This window comes from Camelus ferus, chromosome 6 (assembly GCF_009834535.1).
Source record: "Camelus ferus isolate YT-003-E chromosome 6, BCGSAC_Cfer_1.0, whole genome shotgun sequence".
Taxonomy (NCBI): Eukaryota; Metazoa; Chordata; class Mammalia; order Artiodactyla; family Camelidae; genus Camelus; species Camelus ferus.
In genome coordinates this window covers 62,955,806-62,980,434 of record NC_045701.1, presented here as the reverse complement: position 1 = coordinate 62,980,434, position 24,629 = coordinate 62,955,806, and the positions used below count along the sequence as shown (strand labels likewise).

At 43.4% G+C, this 24,629-nt stretch overlaps 1 long non-coding RNA gene across 1 annotated transcript in view; it reads right to left on the bottom strand.

The window, feature by feature from the left end:
* The window catches only part of LOC116664307, a 117,521-nt gene extending 104,509 nt beyond the window's left edge, over positions 1–13,012 (bottom strand). The window contains exon 1 of the long non-coding RNA XR_004320757.1: positions 12,832–13,012. This is a non-coding gene — a long non-coding RNA (uncharacterized LOC116664307). The remainder of the gene's footprint in view (positions 1–12,831) is intronic.
* Between the last annotated feature and the right edge of the window lie 11,617 nt (positions 13,013–24,629).

Genomic DNA, 24,629 nt, shown 5'->3' with positions numbered 1-24,629 from the left:
TGTGATCTCCCTCAGGACAGAGGAAGAATCTCTTCTCAGGCTTCATCCATTCCTCCGAGTAGTGTGTAAGAAGGAATCAGAGCACTCCAGAATCTGGTGGTACTCTGAATACTGTTATTACCACCACTAATAATAGTAATAGTGGTAGCGACTATCATTTACTGAATGTTATCTCTGCTCCAGGCACTGTGTTAAGCACTTTACAAGCATTAGTCTCATTTAATATTTACAACTACTTTACCATATAAGTACTACTATTATCCCAATTCTATAGACAAGGAAACTAAGACTTGTAGATGCTAAGTCATTTGCCCATATGAATAATAATTGGTAAAGCCCAGGCTGGAACCCAAACTTTAACTCCAAAGCTCTAATATTTAACCATTATGCATATTACCCCACAGTCTTTAAGGATTTCTTTGACCAATTAGATAACAGATGCTATGTTTCTATTTACTCATCCAGCTCCCCTCTGCTCTTCTTAAATTAGGGAAGCCTAGTTCAGGTCTGTCTATCTGAGATCATTCTCAGCCACTCCAGCCCTCACAGAGCACCCCTTTTCCTGAATTCTCAGATCAGTCATAACGTGTTGCTGATGGCATTTCATCATCCAAGGTCTCAAGTCATTATCTCATTCAAGTGGGAACATCTTGTCTCTCCAGCAGGGCTGCAAATAACTTCAGGTAAGGACATAACTTACCACTCAAGGCAAGAGAAATACTTGGTGAACTGGATGAATAACTCTTCCTTCAAGTCCTTCCTGTCAGCACAAAGGCAAGTCTGTAGTGTGCCGTCTAGGGGGCCCTGCTCCAAACTTTAAGGCAGGGATGTTGGCCACTGGGTTCTCTTGGCTGGCTGCCTCTCTCCATACACCCCTCCTTCCTTGCTCTGTGTCAATATCCTCACTCACTTGCCCATTCTTACCAGACAAACATAAATCTGGCAGCTTTTACCACCTTCCTGATGGGGCTGTCTAGCTCTTTTCTGTCCAGAGAGGTCACTGCAGCCTATTCCCAGAGAACTCCCAGCCCTCCAGCAAGACTCTCACCTGGACAAGAAGTGGCTCCCCTGGTGTGCTGCCCTAGAATGTCACTGTGCAGCCTCTATGTCCCGACCCACTCAGTGCTTTCTCCATAAATTGCTATCTCTGAGGAGGAATCAATCCACTCTCTAATCATTCTCTCGGGGGGCCTGGGGACTGATTGATGGGTCAAGTTGTTTTATTATTAGCCAGTGTAAGTTAAGTAAGTCCAATCAATAAACTTTATAGGTCTCCCCAGATTGCTCCAGAGGTGAGGCCCGGCAGCTTTCACCTCAATAGATTTAGACCCCTGCCTAAATAAAAAGCAATACACACCTAGAGAAGCAGTTTGATTTCCTTTTGAGAGAATCTCTTAGTGCCCTTGAGGCTGTCTTGACTTAAATCAATAACCTTAACAGCTTCCAAGAAGAAATCAGTTGCCTTTGGAGCGTCTCTGTGCCACCCCACCACCTGCTCTCCCTGGCATGTGACTTCTTTAGATCCTGGATTGAACCAGGCAAAGTGGTGAGGACTAACACCTCTGCCTGTCCTATCCTGGGGCCTCAGACCCTCCTCCTAACCCTGTCAGGCCAGGCCTCTCTTCTTTTACCATTCTCTTTCTCCTATCCCACTGTCCCAGAACTTTCCTCATCCAAGATGCCCCATAAACCCACCCCTGCGCTGCATCCCTGGTCTCCAGGACCCTGAGCGACCAGGCTGGTTACCAAGGAGCTGATCTTCCCTGTCATTTTCAGGGGGAATGTGACAGTCCCTCCATATGGCACTTTTGTGGCTTTACAAGACTATCTAGGAAGCACAGTGATAATGGTGGTAGTAGTGATAGTTGTAGTAGTAATATCTCTATAGTGAGACTTTCAGGCCATGGATGGGAGAGTCTATCCTGGGCCAGTAACCTTTCAAGTTAGTCCTCAGAGAAAGTCAACCTCTCTGCCCATCCCTGGACCTGTCAGCCAGAGCTGGTTTAGGGGTCATCCTCACTGCCTTAACTCTGCCCCTTCCTCAGGCTGGCAAATCTCACTTCACCATTCTGCAGGGGCAGACACAATGGAGCCAAAAGTGAAATGGTCTGGCTCCAGGCCAGAAGCCAACAGAAGACCTAAGTTACCTCCACCTCTCCACCCAATGTCAGGGCACTGTGTCTGTGAAAGCCCCCAAGCCACCCATCTGGAATTGTGGCTGGGAAAACTCCTACAATATTTTCATTCTCAGGTGGGAACAGGACCCGCTACTCCTCAGCCATGGGTTCAAACTTTTAAATAGAAGGCTTTCCGTGGTTGCTCCAAAGCTCGTTCTGTGCTGCCAAGACAGACTCTTCAATCAAGTCATTAAATGGTCAGGATCAGGTACTGGTAAAACTATTCCTATGTTGGCAAAAATTTTAAATAAAATGTTGGGTCTCTGCCCTAGAGACCCAGAAGTTCCTGCAGCCCAGAGGCCATTTCCACCTGAGAGGCTAAGGCAGACCTCAGAGCAGTGATGTGCCATGCCATGGGCAGACCACTTTTAACATTCCCCTCTTCCACACGACAACTTTGAGTAATAATCAGGAGATGAAACAAACAATAATAATGGCCAGAAAATGACAGGTTTATCAGAGATTAATAAAAATCCCATTTCACAATCAATTTCAGAACTTGCAAAACTGTCCATATATTTGTTTGGGTCGATCTTAGCTCCTTTCAAATGACTCCAAAGTCAAAAAAAAATGCTAAAATATCTTCACCAGAAAATTCACCATAAATTTCTATTCTAGTTGGTAAACTTCTGAAGTTTTCCTTCTGTAAAAATCAGAGAAAATGACTGAGTGACAGTAAATACCGGAATTATTTGATATGTTGCTTTAAAACAAGCATCCAGCTCTTGACGAAAACAATCAAGCCATTTAAACAGTGCCCTTTTGAGTTCGTCTGTCATGGTCACATGGAACAACAAAATGGAATTAACTCGCATTCTGTTTCTTCATGTTTACAATCATGTGCTATTATTGTTTATTTTGACTCTATTGTTTAAACACAGGAATATGTAGTTCCACAGGGTTTGAAACAGAAAGGTTTCCAAATCATTAGGTACTTATTCTTGAAACAATACTGGTGGATTAATCCACTTGAGTCTGGGGCTAATTCTCAAATTAACTTCCCCTGTAGAATACAATGTTCATTAATAGATAAGTTACTTAAATATGTTAATTTGAAGCTTACATATATATTTTTTTAAAACTCAACAACAATCATAGCAATTATTTAGAACTTAGATCAGCCAAAGATTTTTTTCAAGGAGGGTACATTTATCACTGACATTGTTCAGGATTGCTGGCACATGTTGATAATAAAAAGCAGGCTAAATTTTAGTTTGTTTTATTACTGTGTTAAAATTTGCTACAGACAATGCATCTTTACTGCCTGCACCTGGGATGGATGGAGCCCACTGTCTACTGCACCCCTGGTGCCCTACAGCTCAGATCAGCAGCAGTGGTAATTGCAGCCCCGGCCATTAGCACGTCAAACAGTAAGTCTTTCCTACAAAACCTTGCAAGGAAAGTCTTGTAGACAAAACTCACAAAGTAGAGGCCTGCATCCAGGTCACAGACCTTTTTTGTTTGACCTATAATGTTAAAAAACAAAACAAAACAAAACAAAAAACAGCACTTCAGTGTCTTTTAGCAGGGCATGTGGTTATAATTTGCCACAGTCCTCATCACTCCCTATCTTATACCTTGTCTAATTTGCCCACTTAAGTCATCGGCCTGGCCCTTGTAGGCATCTGGGTTTGTGACTCCCACTTTGTGGCTGTTTCTGGAGCTGTCCTGATAGTAACCTAAATGTTTTCCAGTTATGTAGCTTTATAGGGTTTTACTCTGTTCTCCTTCGCCCTCATTGACTACAGCTAATGGGCCTCTTCTTAACCCCTCAAGCCCCTTCAGAGGCCCTCTTTCTCCCCTCTTGTTTAAACCTGGTGTTTTTCTTCCCTTGCATCTCATTTCACCACTGCCACTCTGCTAAAGGAAGGAGGCACTCAGGCAGCCACTAAGTGCTCCTTCTTGAGCATGAGTCAGGCAACTGCCTCCCTTTGAATGGACACCTTGGTCTTCAGCTTCATCTGTGACACTCAGAGGCCAGCGAGGCATGGCAAGCATACACTCCCCCTCCCCAGAGTCCAACAACAGGCTGGCTCCCCTGGTTGGCAGGTGGGGAAGAAGAGGGGAAGAAACTGTGTCCAAGCCCTGAACATACATGCCGAGTCCTGCCCATGGTTGACTTAACTAAGCATCATGCAAAACACACTCCTGGCCAAACTGCTTCACATCAACCTGAACAGTTACTTTCAGCCCATGGTGTGTTTGAGCTGGTTCATGCCAGCTCCCAAGAAACAACTGTTAAGCACTCAGGAATTTTACCAGCAAGTTGGTATCTTGAAATCAGCCAAGGTGGAAGTATTTACACCAAGGAAATTGGCCAATGTTATAAACCAGGGCTTTGTTCGGGGAGGTGGGGGGAAGCTAGTGTACCAGCTTACCACTGCTTTTAGCCCAACCTAATGTTTCCTTTGCCCCTAGATAAGGACTAAAAATTCTCAGTTTTGTTTGGTTTATTTCCCTCACTTATGCTTTAAGAGAGACTATACAGTGCAGTTACAAAGTGGGCTCTGAAGACACACCACCTGGGCTCAAGTCTCCCTCCTACCTGCGGGAACTTGAGCGCACTGTGTAATCCCTGTATTTCACCATTCCCATCTCTAAGGTCGGGGTAGTCAGAGCACCTTCTCACAAGACTTCTGTGGGCTTAAACAAGCTAATACATGTAAAGTACCTAGAACAGATCCTGTACATAACAGGCATACTGCAAACATTAGCTATTATTATTCTAAAACTGAAATATCCTTTGGTTCTCTTATTTCGGCTGTGTAGTTAGAAGATGCAAATATCTAGTAACCAATTTAAACCCTGCATGGCTTGCTGAATACAAATATTACTAATACACCACCCCTTCAAGTGAGTGTTTATCAGGTCAACTCATGTCCTCTTCCTGTCATAAAATAGCAGTGACACATGGTAAAAAGCCAATTAATACAATTACCCCAAAATATGGGTATTGGGTTTGCACCTCAATCCTAGAATTAGAAAAATTATCCTCTTGTTAGTTTTTATAAAGTCTGCTTTTTTTTTTAAATTTCATTTTAAAGATGCACTGTGTTTTTCACATGTTAACAGCCCTGGAGTGAGGATGGGTGTTTGAGCTGATGTATACATTTGATGTGGCCATGTTTCTTTTTCTCCCCCTAAAAGTAGTTATTAAATTGATGATGGACCTTACAATTGATGGTGTCTGAAAATCTGGAAAATACAGTAATAACAGTCAACTGCAAAGTCAGTGACAGGATCCAGGACTCCAGCCTCCATGTCTAGTGTCGTGTCCCCAGAGTCATAAGATTCCAGGGGTGAGGCTCTGTCATACGTGTGGCTGCAGACGCCCTGCGTCCTTACCCTTAGGCTGTGTTGGTGGGGGCTTGGCCCCAGCTTGGACTTCTTTTAGGTGCAAAGATTCATCCTCATTCTTCAATTAAAAGCACAGTGCACCATCCCCAAGGCTGAGATCTGACCAGCAGAGAGGAAAGCACTAAGACAACGTGAAAGCAAAGGGGAAGTAGAAACGGGGCTTCAGAAGTGGGGAAACCCCAGCTGCGCCAGGCAGAAAACAAACACGCACCGTGCTGATACTTGGTTCTGAGTCACTCCTTCCTGGTTTTGCATTCTTGGTCTGTGCACCACACTTTCTCTATAATCTCAGTTTCCCCCACCTGGTTTCTTGCCCAAGCAGCTGGAGGAGTTCACAGAGGAACTCGGCAGAAGACCTGAAGGGTCTGTGAGAGCGGCTCTGGCTGTGGACACTCTCCAGGTGGCTTCTCCCCCACTGCCTCCTGAGCACATGCTCCCCTCAGCCAGTGACTCTGGCCAGTGCAGAGACCCTGAGCCACAGACCCATGGGTGCGCCCTGTGAGGCAGAAGCAAAGCTCCTGGGATCCCAAGAGAGCTGCAGCCAGAGCAGGAGCCACAGGAGAGACCCCTGAGGGAAGCCAGTCTGCCATCCACATCCCAGACTCTTTTGTTCCTGTTTGGTTCTTACCCGTGTACCGTCCTGAGCAACCCCAGCACAGCAGCAGGAGGGGAGCACACAGTCCCAGCCTGGCCCACATGGACAGGGCAGTGTTGGCAGCCCTGCGCGAACCCTTTTCCTCTTTGCAGGAGACAGGAGACTAGGGTGCGAGAGGAGAAGGTACAGTCACCTCAGACACAGAAGCCTTGCAGTGCTTTGCAGCAGGAAAGCCAGGAGGCCAGCACCACCCTGCCCCGCCTCCACCACCCCTTCCCAGCTTTGGTGGCTTAAAGATGACAGCTGTAAAATGCACCACTCAGCATTTCTGCTGCTGCAAGGGGCAGGCTTGGCTGGAGGCCCCAGCTGCTGCCCCCAGGATCCACTCCCACACCTGCACTGAAACCACACTCCCCAGGCCTGCTCCCAGCCAATGCTGAGCCTGAGGGTGGGGGCCCAGGCCTCCACCAACAGGCAGCTGTGGCTCAAGGTCTCCCCAACCACCTGCTTGAACCTTTCTCAGATCCACTGTCTCAGACTCTTCCTATCTATACGGCCAAGAATCTAACCTTGCCCCCAAAGTGGTCTGGCCTTTGCCCTTGGCTCCCAGGAGATAATCTATATTTACCTGAGGCCTTGGGTTGGTCAGAGAATAACTGTATGACTTACAGTGGGGGTTGGCCACACCAGAAGGACCAAAAATGACTTAGGGTGGTGTTTGGGGTCATGCAGAATCAGTCAACCTGGTGACTGAGATTGACTAAATGGGCAATTAATCAATCAGAGCCCCAGTAAAAGCTCTGAATACCAGGGCTCAGGTGTGTTTCCCTGGTTTGTAATACTCCATGCATATTGTCACACATCAATACCAAGAAAGTAACACATCCTGATTTTGTGGGGAGAAGACTGTGGGAGCTCCAAGTCTGGTACTTCCCTGGACTCCATCCTGTATGCTTGTTCCCTTGGCTGATTTTAATCTGTATCCTTTCCCAGTAATAAATGGTAACCAAGAATATAATAGCTTTCAGTGAGTTCTGTGAGTCCTTCTAGCAAATTATTGAAACTTGAGGGTGGTCTTGTGGCACCTGTTCCCTCTAAACTTCACAGTTACCCTAAGTCCTCTCACTGCCATCTCTCTCCTTCACAGGGACTAGACCTGCACTGGAGTTCAAACTCACCCCCTTCTTGGGCTCCCACCCTTTTATCCTTCATAGGCATTTCCCCAATAGATCTCTTTTGTGTTCAGTCCATCTTGGTGTCTCTTTCTCAGTGGACCCTAATGAACATGGTGGTCTGTGAGCCACCAGCGCTGGAAAGGCAGAGTCCTGAGCCCCACATCAGGCCTGATAAGTCAGACTCTCAGAGGTGGGGCCTGGGGGTTCTCCCTGTGGATGAGCTGCCCACACAATGCAGATGCCACTGGCCTGGACGACTGACAATTCCTGAGCAGCTGCTGCAGTGAAGGCTCAGAGAAAAAGCTGCTACCTGTGGGAAGTGAGCTTCTGAAGCATCACCAGGCTGCTGCCCTTGGTATAACACTAAGTTCTCAACTGCAGGGTAGGATGAGACCCCTAGTAACCCGAGGGGTGGGAAGAGTACCAAGGATGTAGGAGCCAGCCCCACACCTTAGGCCAGGTGCTTCCTGCCCCCAGCACCCCCACGCATGTCTGAGACATCAGTCCATTATCCTCACACTCAGCCTGCTATTTGGGAACCATGCTTCAGAACACTTCCCTGTAGCCTCTCCCACCATATCCTTTTTCTACCAGGATATTGGGACCCCTGTTCTTTTCTGGGGCTTCTTATAGCCCAACATCACAAAAACTCCATCATTCCGAAGCCTGACAAACACAGGCTACTTCCTCTTTGCATTTCCTTGTACACAGTTCCATTTTTTATAACACTTTTGTGTATTCATGTATTTAGTCAACAAATATTATAGAATACTTAGTACATACCGAATATATACTAAAGTAACTGAGCCATAACCCCCAAATAGAATCAGCCCAGACACAAGGGACCAAAGAACCACAGATCCTGAGACCACAAAAGTGTTTGATCTCATAACAGGAATGATGATGTGGTCAGATTAGTCACCTACAGATTGTTCTAGAAATAAACCAAGAAATCCAACATGTGAATGCACTGCTAATGTAATTAAGGTGCCTCCAAAACTCCCCTGGGAGCTTGGTTGGTGTGAACCGGAGCCCCGGACCTTAATGACCACATCTCCAATCCCCTTCTCCGAAACCTGAACCTAGAAGACTGAGGATGATAATCTAGACAAACAGCTCTTAACATCCTTTGGATTAGGGCCTCCTTGAGAATATGATGAAAGTTAGGGACCCTTTTCTCCAAAATTGTGTATGTATTCCAAAGGGTTCTATCCCCAACTCACAAATTTAGCTTCAAGGATGTTTACCACAGCATTACTAACATTAGCAATTAAAAGACAATTATTTCTCTACTCACAACACTTCTGACTCCAAATGTGTATGGGGTTTTCCCATATCAACCAATTCTCCGGTTCTCCAGACATCAATTGTAGCATGCCCTATAATTTAATTCAATGCTGACACTAACTCCCAGAATTAGCACAGACCACACAGGTTGAGGGCTCAGTCCCATAGACTGTCCCCATTTTAGACACCAATTGCAAGTCCTAGGTTGTCACTCAAACTTCTGACCCACCAGCTGTAAATCAAGGTTCCCACAAACCCCTCCTCAGGTTCAATAATTTGTTATAAAGGCTCACAAAACTTATAGAAACATCTCCTTACATTTACCAGTTTATTATAAGTAAGGTTATAAAGAATGCATATAACTAGCCTTTGAAGAGGTACGTAGGGTGAGGTCTCGAAGGGTCCCCAGCCCAGAAGCTTCTGTCCCTGTGGAGCTGGGGTGTGCCACCCTCTCAACATGTAGATGTGTCCAACCCAGAAGCTCACCAAATCCTGTAGTTTAGGGACTGGGAATTCATCACATAGGCATGATTGATTATTAACTCAATCTCTAGCCCCTTTCCCCAGCCCAGAGGGTGGGGAATGGGGTTGAAAGTTCAAAGCGTCTAATCATAACTTGGTCTTTCTGGTCACCAGTCCCCATCCTGAAGCTCTCCAGAATCTCCTCATTGGAACAAAAGATGCTCCTATCACCCAAGAAATTCCAAGGGATTTAGGCACTCTGTGTCAGGAACAGGGACAGACACCAAATAGATTTTTCTATTATGTCACAGTAATAAAAAAAATTATAAATAACCTAAGTGTCTAATAATGGAATTAAAGTATAGAATATCCATGTAATAATGTATTCAGAAGCTATTAATATATTTTTAAAATATCCTTGCTGACATGTTAAGAGCTAACACATACAGCTTATCCTGTGGCAGACATGATGTAAGTTCTTTAGATATATTAACTCATGTGATTCACATAAATACCTTATCAGGTATATTTTAATTTTACCCTTATTTTATAGGTAAGGAAGCTGAGGTAGAAAGGTTAAGAAACTTGCCCAAGATTATAGCTTTATTAAGTGGAGGAGCTGAATTTGAATCCAGAAGATCTGAGCTTATAAAACAAAAAGGGGGAAAAAAGAAAAGAAAAGAAAAAAAAGGTAGGATACAAAGTCATATGTATAATAAGATCCCATTTTGGTTAAAAAAAAGAAATCCGACTGGAGGTCCCCTTTGGTGTTTTTAATATATGTCCACAAGTTCTTTGATTCTCCTTCTTTCAAGAGTTGGAAGTTAAACCTTCTCCCCCTGAGTGTGGACTCGACTTAGTGATTTTCTTCTAACAGAGTGTGTAACAGTGTGTGACTTCCAAGACTAGGTCAGAGAAGGTAGACCAGCTTCTTCTTTGCTGTTTCTCTTGGATCACTTGTTTTGGCAGAAGCCAGTTGCCATATTGTAAGACACTCAAGCAGTCCTGTGGAGAGCCCATATGGTGGGGAACTAAGGCCTCCAGCCAACAGCCTGGTGAGTAAGCCACCTTGGAATCAGCCCCATGCGAAACTTCATTCCTATGATTCCTATCTGATGAAAGATCCTAAGCCAACTAAGCTTCTCTAGAATTCCTGACCCATAAAAACTGCTAGATAACATATGTCTTTTGTTCGTTTAAGCCACTAAGTTTTGGGGTTATCTATTAAGCAGCACTAGATGACTAATACACCCCTAAAATGTTCATCACATTTGATGGGTTATGGGAATTTTCATTTTTAGTTTTTTGCATTTTCTGTATTTTCAAATTTTTCTTTGGTAAACCTATATTACTTGTATATCTAAACAAGCACATGTAAAATAGCATATTAAAAAGACTGGAAACAATAAACAAAGAAACAGCCACCCACCGTCCTGGGTTATAAACACCCTCTCAATTACAACCACTTTGTGAGACGTTTGACTTGAAACATCTGAATCAGCTTCTGCAATGTATGTTCTACTAAAGTCACTAGAGTTGAGTCTATGAAAGGAGACTTTGCAGCTTTAAAGGTGAAATGGCTGAATGGAGCAGGTCAACCTGTTCTTTCTCTTGATTGCTGGTGGAGTGGGACGGGGTTGGGTGAAAAGAGCCCTGGATCTGTGCCTAAAAGAACTAAGATCTTACCTTGTATGTGGCCTCAGGAAAGTCACAAGCTCAGTAGGCCTGTTTCCTCATCTGTCAAATGAGCATTACCTCTGTAGAATTTGTTAAATTAGATATTGCCAAATATTTACCATCTTAGTCTGTTCAGGTTGCTGTAACGAAATAGCACAGACTGGGTGGCTTAAACAGGAATTTATTTCTCACAGTTCTGGAAGCTAGAAATCCAAGATCGGGGTGCCAGCAGGGTCACGTTCTGGTGAAAGCCCACTTCTTGGTTCATAGCTGGTGCCTTCCTCACACACTGGAAGGGGCCAGGGATTTTTCTGGAGCATCTAATAAGGACACTAATCCCATCCATGAGGGTTTCATCCTCATGATCTAACCACCTTCCCCAAACCCATCCTTCTCATATCATTTTGAGGTTTGAGATTTCAACATATGAATTTTAGGGGGACAGAAACGTTCAGACCATAGCATTTACATAGAATAACATGGTTTTATACAATATAAGGCAGAGTATATGCAATATAAAATAGAAATGTGACTTCCCTACAAGAATGATTACTGCAACATATGGTCTTGGGAATGTAATGCCATCAACTAACAACTCTCATTTTTAAACCTGTTTAATTAATGTTGAAGTATTTTAAAGTAAATTTTAGATAACATGATATTTCACCCTTAAATACATTCTGTAAAAAGTTAAGAATATTTTTCTGCATAACTACCTGATATTTTGGCCAATCAGATGGCAAGAAAACTCAGCCAGTCAGAATTTAGAAATGACTGCGTCCCTCTGACATATTCCTTCCTCACATGCTCCATGTAAGACTCAGCTATCTGGATCCCGTAATTAAAATGGCAGTAACAGTTGATTGATTGGCCCTTTGTAAATGAACTGAAATGGACCATTTGAAATGGAGAAATACCCATACCTAGCAACTTAAAATAGGTTTCACCCATCTACAAATGAGGAGAATGGAGCCTGGAGAGGTTACACGAGAAACGGAAAGGAGCCAGAAAGAGACTGCCGGTCCCTGCCAAGTTGGCGGACCAGGAGGGCTGCTGGCTCCCTTTCCCAAATCCCGGCTGGAGAAACTACAGAGAGAAACAGGGATTCCAAAAATCAACAACAAAAAACAACAGCAACAAGGCAAGAAAAGCCTCTGGGGAGGTGGCTCAGACAAGTGCCTGGCCATGGGCACGTTCCTGTACACAATACCAGACACGCAGCGAGCACTCATGGGGAATATGCCCTCTCAAACAGGGCACTGTCACCCTTCAGGAGAAAAACAGCAAACCACACAGCCCCACGGTATCTGAAGCAGAAGGACTGGAACACGAACAAACAGACAAAGAATCTAAAATGAGCCGCAAGTTGAGTGACAGAGGTAAGACAGAAGCAATACTAAAAAAGAAGTTTAAAAAACGTATGAAAACCCTGATAGCCAATAATGGGCACAGGTTCCAGGGTTTGCCCCAAGGACAAAGCCGAAGAGAAAACAATGTAGACCGCGACAGCAGATAGTGGAGCTGACTCACCACCCCAAGTCTTCCTCGACCCAGGTCTGGGGTTTGCCTTGAGAGCTTTCTCATTAAAGGGTCAATGGAGAAGCGGGCATCCCCAGTCTGCAGTGCACTTGCTCTCTTGTGCTTGCTGTCATTGGACATGTACGTTGGAGTCCCACTCCCTTCCCACCTGGCCTTTTGGCCCAAAGACTTCAGGTGAAGTTCCTCCTTTCTGATGCCCTATAAGCCAGGCAGGACCAGCTACACAATCTGTAGGTCCCAGTGCAAGATAAAACTGCAAAGCCTCTTGTTAAAAAAATTAAGAATTTCAAGGTGGCAACAGCAGAGCATTAGGCCAATTTTGCAGCCCTTCTAAGGGTGAAGCCCTGTCTCTGCTCAGACTGCAAGACCTCAAGGCCTCCTCAGCTCACAAGGTCTGGTGGTTCCCCTGGCTCACTCATTCCCACCCCCACAGCGAGGGGTGCATGGATTCCACTTTGGGTTCATTAACCAGCGCGCCTTTCATCCCCTTGGTCACCCACCAGAAACTGTTAAAATCCATTCCCAGGCCATCTCTCCTTGCAGGATTCAGGCCAAACCTTACCAGAAATCCTTGTCTTTTCTCACCAGCGTCTTCCCATAAGCTGAATAACCTCAGAGCAGCAGTTTCTTTGGGAACCTCTTAAGGCCCTGAATTGCCCCTGGGCAGGCACTCAGACCACTCATCTCCCAGCCCCCAGCAACAGGGGTAGCTGGCTGCCAGCAGCCATTCTGGGGAGTTTCATTACTAAAAAGAAAAAAGGAAAAACAATTAGGATTCATCCCTCCCCTAGGGCCATCAGTCCACTAAATTGCATTATCAAAAAAGCCACCAGGCTTAGAAAAATGTTGAGTCACACTACGTAATTTTGTTTACCTGCTGATTAAAAAAAAAAAAGTGGGAGGACAACGAGGTTGTTCAGGGAGTCATTAAACCCCATGGTGAAAACCTAAGGGTTCTGTCACACTGCATCCTCTTGAGTGGGTTCTAGTTCGGGCAGGTAGGTGCTGAGGGGGAAGGGAGGGTAAAATACACATGACATAAAGTGTAATCATTTAAACTGTTTTTAAGTGTACAATTCAGTGGCATTAAGTACATTCACACTGTTGTGCAACACCACAACTGTCCATTTCCAGAACTTTGTCATCATCCCAAACTGAAATCCTATACCCATTAAACAATAATTCCCCATTCTCTCTTCCCCCAGCCCCTGGAAATCTCTATTCTATTTACTGTCTCTATGAATTTGTCTGTTCTAGGTATCTCATGTAAGCAGAATTATACAATATTTGTCTTTTTATGTCAGGCTTATTTCAATTAGCATAGTGTTTTCACTTAGCACATGTGTTGTAGCGTATGTCAGAATTTCCTTCTTTTTATGGGTGAATAATATTTCATTGTATGTATATATCCCATGTCGTTTATCCATTCTCTGTTGATGGACATGTGGGTTGTTTCTACTTTTTGGCTATTGTGAATAATATTGATATAAACATTAGTGTGCAAGTATATGTTTGAGTCTCTGCTTTCAATTCTTTTGGGTATATACCTAGGAGTGGAATTGCTGGATCATATAGTAATTCTTATTTTGGGGAATCACCAAATTATTTTCCACAGCAGCTCCATACATTTACATTCCCACCAGGATGAGGGTTCCAATTTCTTCACATTCTCATCAATATGTGTTATTTTCTGTTGGTTTTGTTTTTGTTTTGTTAATAGACATACTAATGAGTGTGATGTGATATCACATTGTGGTTTTGATTTGCAAGTCTCTAATTACTGATGTTGAGCATCTGTTCATGTGTTTATTGACCATTTCTATGTCTTCTTTGGAGAAATGCCTATTCAAGTCCTTTGCCATTTTTGAATTGCATTTTTGTTGTTGGTGGTTTTGAGTCGCAGGAGTTCTTTATATATTCTGGATATTAATCCCTTATCAAATACATGATTTGCAAATGTCTTCTCCCATTTTGTGGGCTACCTTTTCACTCTCCGATAGTGTCCTTTGATGCACACAGTGGGGAGGAGGCTTTTAAAGAAATAATATTAACGTGGTAGACTACTGCTGCCTAGAAAGGGTTCAAGATATTTTTCATTGGTCCTCCCACCCCAGATCCACTCTCCAGCCTTTTCCATCCTGTTTCAGTCACCAGGTGGCTGGCTTCTAGGTACAGCATCTAGGGTTCCCTTTCCCTCTGGCTGCCCAATTGGGTTAAGTCAACAGAAGTCACCATCAGGAGACCTGCAGGGTCACAGACTGGCTGTACCTCTACCAACAATGACAGCTCCTGGCAGGTGGCTCTACCATTTCCAGGTCTGGTAACTGCCTCACCTTCTTACAACCAAGAGCCTTTCACCTTTAGGAGCAATAATAGCTCCCTGTTATCCCTAGTGCAGAGCTACAGCACCATGTATGTCAGTTTCCCTGAACCCTGTGTAGGAGAAAGAAACGTCCCCTAGGATCCTCTTAGGGTCCCTTGCTCTGTGTGAAAATTAAATTGACAAAGACAGATTAACAGGAAAAAGCATACAAATGTTGCTAAATTTTTACGTATACATGGGAGCCTTCACAAGAGAATGAAGACCTGAAGAAGTAAACAGAGCAGGAAGCTTTTATACCTTCTAGACAAAGAAACAGTAAATTTGTCAATGCTAGGGGGAGTCAACAGTGAAGAGGTAACTAGGAAGATATGGGTTAATTTAACAAAGTTTGTTTGTACAGATTTCTCAGTACCAAACTCCCTATCTGTAGTGATAAGAATGTCTTCCTTCCTCCTGGTACAGGGAGGCTACCTTTCACATGGCAGTTCAAAATGCAAAGGTGCCATATTTTAGTGTGCCTTGTCTTGAAAATCATCACCTGCCCACACCATCATAAGCAGTCTTTTTGTTAAACTCTCCTCAGTTACTCCATTTGAGCATTTCCTACTGGAACACTGGCTGATACAAGTGGCAACACGTTAGAGGCAGGAAGACCAGAGTTCAAGTCTTGGCTTTACCTCAACCACTTAACCACTCAACCTTGGACAGATTCATCTCTCTGTGGCTTCCCTTCTCCAACTGGCAAGTGGAGATAATGGCCTCTACCAAATAGGGTTGTTGGAAGGATGGAATGAAAGAGCAAATGTGAATACCCAGAATACAGTACATGCTCAGTAAGTGCTAATTCCCTTTCTTTTGCTGGACAAAGCTGGACTTTGGCCCCTCTCCTAGCCTCCTTTTTCTTCCCTTTTCTGCTGCCCCTACCACTAAGAGCTCCCTACCTTGCTGCTCCACCGCTGATCTGGTCAGTCCTCATAATCTACATTTCTCCCTTGCTAAGTAGCCCCATACACATCCTCACAGACTCTGTTTAAAACAGCACACTCAATTGCCCCTTTCCTTTAGAAGTTTTTCTGCCTAAAGAAGTGGGTGAAAACATGTTTTTCCAACAAGTTCACCCCATCTGTTTACTCATGCAAACATGACAGTCCCAGGTTAAGAAGCTTGCTTAACTCAATCAAAATTTCCAGCTCCTTGTAGAGTATGTAAGGCGGAGAAGAAATGCTCAGGGCACTTGGCTGGAAATTCTCCCATGGGCTGGCCCTCTACAACTTCTGAAATCCTGCCAGCACATACTGGAGTGGTGGGAGGCAGCACAGCAAAGAACCAGGGCTGAGAGTCAGTCAGCCTGGGTTTCAGTGTGATCGCCCCTACTCACTAGCTGTCTGACTTAGACAAAGAACCCTACCTCTCTGATCCTTAGCTTCCTCACCAAGAAATCAGGGTACTCATGTCAACTTCACAGGACTAGGGTGGTGATTATATAAAATAATTCACTGTGATAGGAAAGTGTTTAGCCCAGTGACGGGTACATGATTCACGCTCAGTAAAATTTAGCTATTATTTCATTTGTACTCCACACTAGTGTACTCAGGAGGATCCACAGGACACAGTGGAGGAGGTGGTACAGGCAAATGTTTTATCATACTGTTTTTAAAATAAGGTTCTTTTTTGTTGTAAACATAATGACTATTCATTGTGTAAAGTCCAGAAACTCTAAAAATGTATAAAGAAAAAAATTAAAGTCACCTGTAATCTTACATACAAATACAACCACTGATTCCTTGTGGTGACTTCCCTTCCAGATCAATATACACTTATTTTCTTTCATGGGTATTTGTATTTACAGTTGGGTAGTTTTATAGACCAAGGATTTTTATACTGATTTATCACTGCCATGATCTTTTCCCCATGTCATTGGTCTTCTAAAACATGATTTTTAACTTAAACTATATTGGTTTGGTCGCAATGACATCTCTAAAATCACATACTGTGTAAAATAACATACTAAGGTAGAAATTCGACTTTTTTCCTACTTTCGCATTTCATGACATAATATATTCAAGCTCTTCCCATGTCTCTTTCACATTAGTGTCTCTGTCTTCCCCTGAGCCACTTTTTGAGTCGTCTCACAGTTTTCTAGAGTACATTACCTTCTCTTCCGTCTAAATTGTTTGAGTTATAGCTTTTGAATCTATTTGCTGTCACTGGAAATTTTATCCTTAACTACAAGAGGAACAGTTAGTTTTACCTAAAACAGTTCAGCTTTTCTTTTTAAATGCAGAGTTAAATATTAGAAGGCAGAACTTTTTATGTACCATGAGATCTCTACAACATAATTATTTATAGTTTTTTTTCAAACATTATATTTCTAACAAGTATTATGTGGACATGATACAATATTCAAAACAAAAGTGATTTTTTTTCACTGATCTATAATTTTCCTCCTTAAGATATAGAGTATACTTAATCTGGCTCTATTAATGGATATTTAGGTTATTTTCCATCTTTCATGGAGTTTATTTTTGAAATGGCATGGAGATGAACTAGGAGAGTAAAAAAGAATCAAGATCCGCTTCAAGAGATAACCTCTATTTTTGACTGTTCTTAGTACCATCTCTCTAACTTTCTCCTACCTTCTTTAGAAATGATGCTTTTTGACTTGAACAGATGCTCAGGGGTCTGAAGCCCCAGGCCTAGGCATTGTTGGAGGTTTAGGAAGGAGCAGGGCAAGGCAGTAATTTGTCAACCAGGTTTGCTTGCCCCTTGCTAAGCTGCAGATGCCCCAGGAGCTGCCAGTGGGGGATATCAGGTATATGCACAATTCTACACATCCCAGAGTCCCTGCAACCAGTGTCCCACCCCTTTGCCAGTTCCTCGTATCAAATAAATCAAGGTCTCAGGCCTCCAGGGAGTCATCAACCAAAGACATCCAAGACAAGTGGGGACTGAAAAAGGAAAGAGAAGTGGAACAGAGATGGCCAAGCAGAGGCTTCTGGCCCAATAATGTGACATCTAGAATTGGACTATCCCAACAGACAAATACACTGTTGACAGAGGACTATCAGAGACATTGACAGTTGATACTCTGGAGTCTGGGGGTATACAGAAGGAAACAGATCATTTTTCTCCTGAAAACTGCCTGATTGCCTAATACCTCCAGAGTCTGCACAGTTGATTTCACCAAAGTCATCCAAATCTACCGGAAAGATGAGTTTTTCTTGGTGATTGAGCATTTAGAATGTTCAAAACCAAGTGAGAGCCTGGAAGCTGCTTGAGGAAGTTGGGTTCTGCCCAGAGGCATGGTGATAAAGGTTTAAGAACAGGCTTTCAAGTGTGCAGGGCTGGGGGAGCAGCAGGGAGCCTCAGTTAGTAGCATTTGCCAGTTTCCATGGTGTGAATATTTCCACCATGACCAGTTTCAAGCTACCAACATGATGTCACTGAATGCAGAGCTGTAAGGAGATGAGCATTATATAATATTTCTACCATACAGATACAATAGATAGAAATAACCTCAAGAGCATTGTATAATGTAGTAAAATAGTTAAGATATGATGAGTTCTATGTATTATTACCTTTGCTTTTGATATAATTTATTTAATTGTGAGCTTTATAATTTAATTTTTTAATGGAGGTACTGAGGATTGAACCGAAGACCTTGTGCATGCTAAGCATGTGCTCTACCACTGAGCTATTACCCTCCCCGATAATTTAATTTTTAATTATGGGTGTTTGATGGCTTGCAAAATTCCTGAAAATCAATCACCTTAATGAGCTGGTACAAGACAGCACACCATTTTGCCTTTCACCCTCTTCTGTCACTGACATATCTTAGTCCCCACTTCACTGTAGAGTCAAGACAGCAACCTTAAGCAGAGTAAAAAAGCCATGCTGAATTTGAATGGCATTTGGAGTGTTTCTTCATTTCCTCATTTCTCTAATGACACAACCTGTATTAGTCAGAATTCTCCAGAGAAACAGGAACAATGGGGTATGGATAGATGATTGGTAGATAGATAAGATAGATAGATAGATAGATAGATAGATAGATAGATAGATAGATAGATAGATAGATAGATAGATAAAAGAGGAGACTTACTACAAGAATTGGTCCACATGGTTATGGAGGCAAAGAAATCCCACAATCTACCATCTGCAAGCCAGAGAACTGGGAAAGTCAGTGATGTAAGGTAGTCTGAGTCCAAAAGCCTGAGAACCAAGGCAGCTGATGGTAACTCCCAGTCCTGGCTGAAGCCTTGAGAATCAGGGAGCCACTGTTGGAAGTTCCAGAGTCCAAAGGTCCAAGAACTGGAGCTCCGAAGTCCAAGGGCAGGAGAAGATGGACATCCCAGCTCAAGAAGAGAGAGAGAGAATTCACCATTCCTTGAGCTTCCTGACCCATTTGGTTCCTCAACAGATTGGATAATGCTTGTCCAGGCAGACCCTCTTTACTCAATCATATGCTAATCTTGCCTAGAAATACCCTCACAGACACACAGAAATACTGTTTTACCAGCTATCTGGGCATCCCTTCACCTAGTCAAGTTGGACACATAAAACTGACTACACACAACCCTAAACCTTTCCTTAAATTTTTTTGTAATTATAAAATATGGTACATGTGCAGATAAAAATGCATAGACAAAAATATGATGAGAATGTGTGAATTACCCAGTTTGAAAAGCTAAAACATTACAAACTCACCTGAAGCTTCTGGTGTAGCCTTCTTGTTACATTCCCCTCCCTCCTCCTCAGAGGGGACCACTGTTTTGAATTTGATGTTGCCATTCCCACACTTGTCTTTATAATTTTAGTACATATTTCATGTATTACATAGTACATATGTATGTACACACGTATATACATACATATATGTATATATAGTATTGTTTCTAGTCTCTTTATGGACAGGAAAAACACACAGAAATTAAGAGTTCAACTTGTTTGAATAAAAATACCTCTTTTATTAACTTTTTTTTAAAGTTTCTGATTCTGAAGAAAAGAGCTCACCCCAAACAGGCTCGGAAGTGAAAGTGGCCCCTTTATTTCTATCCTAAGGACAGTTTAGAAGGGTAGGTGCGCGACAGCCCATTTCGGGATTGGAATAAATGCTAACAAGCAAAGAGGAGTCTTTATTTTAAGACTTCCAGATGATGGCCTGTCTTTTGTTTCCCTGTGATTGCCATCAGCTGCAGAACAGGGTTGTCACTAAAGATTCTATCTTCTTGTCATGGTTGTTCTTTGTAAATGCCACTATGAAGACATCTTATTCATGGAATCCTTTACTAACAGTAATTTCTGTCTAAAAGGTAAGAGTTTACATAATATTTCTATTTTATCCCTTTTAAAAAATGACAAATATTGACAAACACCAAGACAGGAAGATGTTATTTATGAAGACTGTTGTAAGCTAAAAAATCACAAGATGGAGATTTGTGATTCTTTATCGAACTTGATTATAGAAGTTTTTATCGAGCATTGTCAGACTCATAAGCTGGGGCGAGACTTCAGATTTATAACTTGGACCTAAATGGGCAACAACAGATATAAAATCTTGGAATTTAATACCAGCTTTGAAAATGTTAAATTGAGAGTTTGAGCTGTTTTCACTTCATGAATTGGCACACTGTAGAATGCAAGGGCTGTACTGATTTCTGACAGAAGAGGCTGTCTCTCAAATGGATTGGAGACTTTTCATATTCCATTTCATTCTAAAGACACATTTTTAAGTGATGTCCTCTTCATTTCCATTTAGTGTGTGTGACTTAATTGAAAAAGAAAGAAAACAGCTTTACAGACAAGGACCTCTTCCTGAGAGCCTGTTGGGGTCACCGCGGGGGTGGAGAACAGAACTAAGAAAATCTGCTCAATGACATGAAGTTCATGTTGTGGATTTTTTTCCCCAAGCATTCTAGTTCAAAGCAAATTCAAAGCCCGTACCTTGGGCTATTTTTGCAATGAAGTGCCAAGAGGAAAGCTGTCCTTTGTGTCACTCCTTAATGTTTCCACCGATCATCCCTGCCTGGAGAGGCCTCCTGGCCACCTCTGCCTGCCTCTCTCACCTGCCTTTCTGGGAATGCAGCACTCTCAACTCAAGGTCTTGGGCATGGGAGGGCCCCAACCATCCCTTGCCTGGTAAGCAATGAAGGACAAGGTCTGGGAACATGATTATCAGGGCAGAAACCACCATAGAATCAGCCATGCATATGTCATAGGACAGATAACTAGGGTGGCTTTTATGCTCAGGATTTTAATCCATTGGTATCTGTGTAGAGACCCAACATTGGTTGGCAAAAAAAGCTACCCTAAGCAGGTCTTAGTGTAGCCTGTGATCAAAAGATGTTGGAAGGGAGCCTCTACCCAAAAGGTATCCTCTGTGTTAGTTTTCAATGATTCGGTTACAAATTACACAAAGTTAGTGACTTATAATAGCACAAATTTATTTTCTTACACCTCCGGAGGTCACTAGTCCAAAACAGGTCTTATGGAGCTAAAATCAACCTGTGTTCCTTCTGGAGGCTGTAGGCAAGAATCCTTGCCTTTTGGGGTTCTAGAGGACTCCTGAATTTCTTGGTTCATGGCCCCTTTATCTCTGTCTTCAAAGTGCATCAATCCAGCCTCTGCTTCTGCTAACACATCTCATCTCTCGACTTCTGACCCTTCTGCCTCCTTTTTGTAAGGACTTTTGTGATTACATTGGCCCTACCTGGATAATCCAGGATAATCCCCACATCTCATGACCTTTTATTTAACTAATCTGCAAAGTCCCTTTTCTCATATAAGGGAACATACTCTGGAGATTGGCATGTATACATCTATGGGAGGCCATTTTCAGTCTACCAAGCCTCCCAACCACTAAACTGAAATTATGCCATTTGAGAGACATTCCTTTGGGTCATAAACTTCATTTGTTTAAGAGTCCCTTTTAAAATGCAAACACTCCTGGTAAAGGTGATGCCAAGACTATTTGAGAAAGCACTGGCCGGCTCTGGAGTTCCCTCTACCCTTAACTCTGCTGCCCAATGAGGCTGAATTAGGCTGGTTTATGGAGGCCCCCACCCTGGCCCTAAAAACCATGAGAAAATAAGGAAAACAAGACGATACGATGACATACATGAACGCATCGCTTAACTGATCAGGGATGCCCAGAGTCACCTTAAAGAAAGAAAATGAGCAGGAAGACCCCTGTGAAACCAGATCAAAGAAATTATTCTGGAATGTCTCAAGCAGAAGCAGAGTGGTCTGACAAGGAAGCATGGGAAAAAGTGGGCACCATGCTCGCAGGCCCATGAGCCAGGATCTGTATGCCCATCCAGATCCACTCTCCGCCTCCTCTACCTCACTCTGTGATGGGAGAGGCTGACCTCTATCCAGCCCTTTGTCTTCAGGTTGTGATCAGCCACGAGCAGGATCAGGCGGCAGTAGGAGAGGGAGGCCGGAGTATTTCTTCCCCCAGTTACCTCCCTACTAGACTGTTTTGGCAGTGACTATATTCCTCCACCAAAGGCCAGGGATCCTGTGACACCCTCCGCTAGAGCTGTAGTCCCAGCTCCTTCCAGATTCTGGTAACTGTTTCCTTCTCCACCCTCGAGGAGGTAATTACTCCCAGAGTTGCCAGATTAGAGCCAGACTGGGGGAGATTCATCACCCCTTGTTGATTTTGAAACATGTTTGAAAAGAATCCGTTCTTTAAACTCTCTGCAATCACTATTCCCTTTCGAGTGTACTGTTTATTTCCTCCCTGGACCTGGTCTGATACCTACTGTATCCTAACACTGCCCAGAAGAGTACGCCTAGTTTGATGGGAGCACACGCCTAGCCACAGTGGCCCAGGCTTTCACGCTCAGTGCCATTAAACTCCAGTCTTTACCTAACTCCCCCTGTGCTGATTCCAGAAGCCCTGAACAACCTGCTGACACCTTGAATCTCCACATAGCTTCTCATCTCATGAGAGAAAAAGCGCTGGGCAGGCTAAAGTCAGCTTAGTAGGTTTGTGTCTTATTGTACATTAATAAATTGGCTTTTTTTTCCGGTTTATATTTCTCTTTGAGCTGTGTTACTATAAGTCATCATCACTGCATCCAGTCAAGCTTGGGGAATGAGAAGACAGACTGTCTGGACTGGCAAGGCTAGAAGCAGACTAGATTCTGGACCATAGGGAATGCCCAAAGGTCAGTGCCACCTTGCAAGGCTGCCTGGTGGCCAGGCCCTCTGGAGTCTCCTGTGATGTCTGTCTCAGCACAGACTTGCTTTTAAACCTCCACAGCCTTTAATATCCTCCACTGGGCTAACATTGTATGCTCCTCCACAGACTGTTATCAGCTAACACCTTGCAGGGATTATGACAGTAGGCGCGGAGCAGGAACACGTGGAAATGGGACATGACTCAGTGCCTGGAGAGGGGAGGGGGGAGGAGGGGGGTGAATTTGAGCCAGGATGAGGCTGACAATAAAGGAGAGATCAACTTGACTTGAGTCACTTTTTTGCAGCTGTCCCCTGGAGCTCTGAATCTCTGTCCCTACTGTGGGTCCAGGTGCTAGTACTGGCCCTGTCACTAACTACCTGTGTGACCCTTATCTTCTTCAGATAATGGTTTCTTCAACTGAAAAAGGAATGATAAAACTACATGAGTCTATTCTACATGCATTTAGTATGTTACATTCAATTTTTTTTTTAAGTATATCCCAGTAGCATCTGGTTGGGAAGTAGAAATTCAGTTTGATATGAGTAGTTGAGGCTTCAGGTTTACAGCACAGGAGGGTTGAATGAATTTAGGATTGGAATCCAGTTCCACTACTTACTGCGTGACCCTGAGCAAGTTATTTAACCTCTCTGAGCCTTAAGTTCCTCATCTGTAATTATACGGATTATATGAAATAACGTATATGCACCGGACATAAGCCAGGCTCTCATAGCACCCAGTCTCTACACAGAGTTTGAAGAAGACAATTCTAAAACCAAACATAACTGATAAAGTTTTCTAATCATACTAGCAGCATTCAAAAAACACAAAAGGAGATCCAATTTATAAACCACAACATTTCTTAAAATGATCTTTTCCTCTTATGCCCAATTCCCCTACCTCTCACCCACCTACTGCTCTAGAATCTCAGCTCTAGAAATTTCACAAAACTCTCCCCAACACTAAGACTTGCCAGATTTAGAAGAAAAAAAACAAACAAGAGAAAGGATGCCTAGTTAAATCTGAATTTCAGATATACAACAAATCACATTTTTAGTATAACTATTTCTCATGCAGTATTTGAGACATACTTGTACTCAAAAATTATTCGTTATTTATCTGAAATTCAAACGTAACTGGTGTCATGTACTTTATCCGGCAACCACACCTAACATCCAACCCACAAATGTTTTCTCTGCTTTTCATTCCTCCCCATCCCATGTTTGTTATGTAGGTTTGTCACCGGCAAAGCCCATTTACAGCTCCCAGGAAATAAAAATAGAAACTGAGTAATAAAGTCTAACCTTTTTTTTTTTTTCTTTTCCTTGGTACTTTGTCTAGTTTCACTTGCTCATAGGGTGCTGTGTGCAGAGGCCTTGCACCTGGCACTTCAGACCAAAGTTCCTGTGCGAAAAGGCGACACTGATGCCTCCGCCCCACGCGGTTGGTGCCAGAGCTCCGCCTGTGACACAATTCAACATGGCGGCCGTTGTGTCCGGAGCCGCTGCCTCTAGGTCCCGAGCAGCACAGCCTCGCTGGATCCCGCGAGAACTCCGCCCCCTCCCCATGACAGATCCCTGTAAAGCAACCCTGCCCACGTGTAGGGGGAGACGCCTAGAGTGCAAACTCACACTTCTCCGTTCTCGCTTTCCTTTGCTTCTGAACCAAACTCAGTCTCGTTCTATTGGCCCCAGTGACACTGGGCAGGAGGACCCTTGTTGGGGCCCAAATGGAAAGGGTCCGTAATAGATTGACTTAGTTCACTGAGCCTTTCTCCCTTCATTTCTTTTTTTATCTACATTTTGCCCAGTACCAGCCTTCTCCACAACAGCAGAAGACAGCTTTGGAGCTG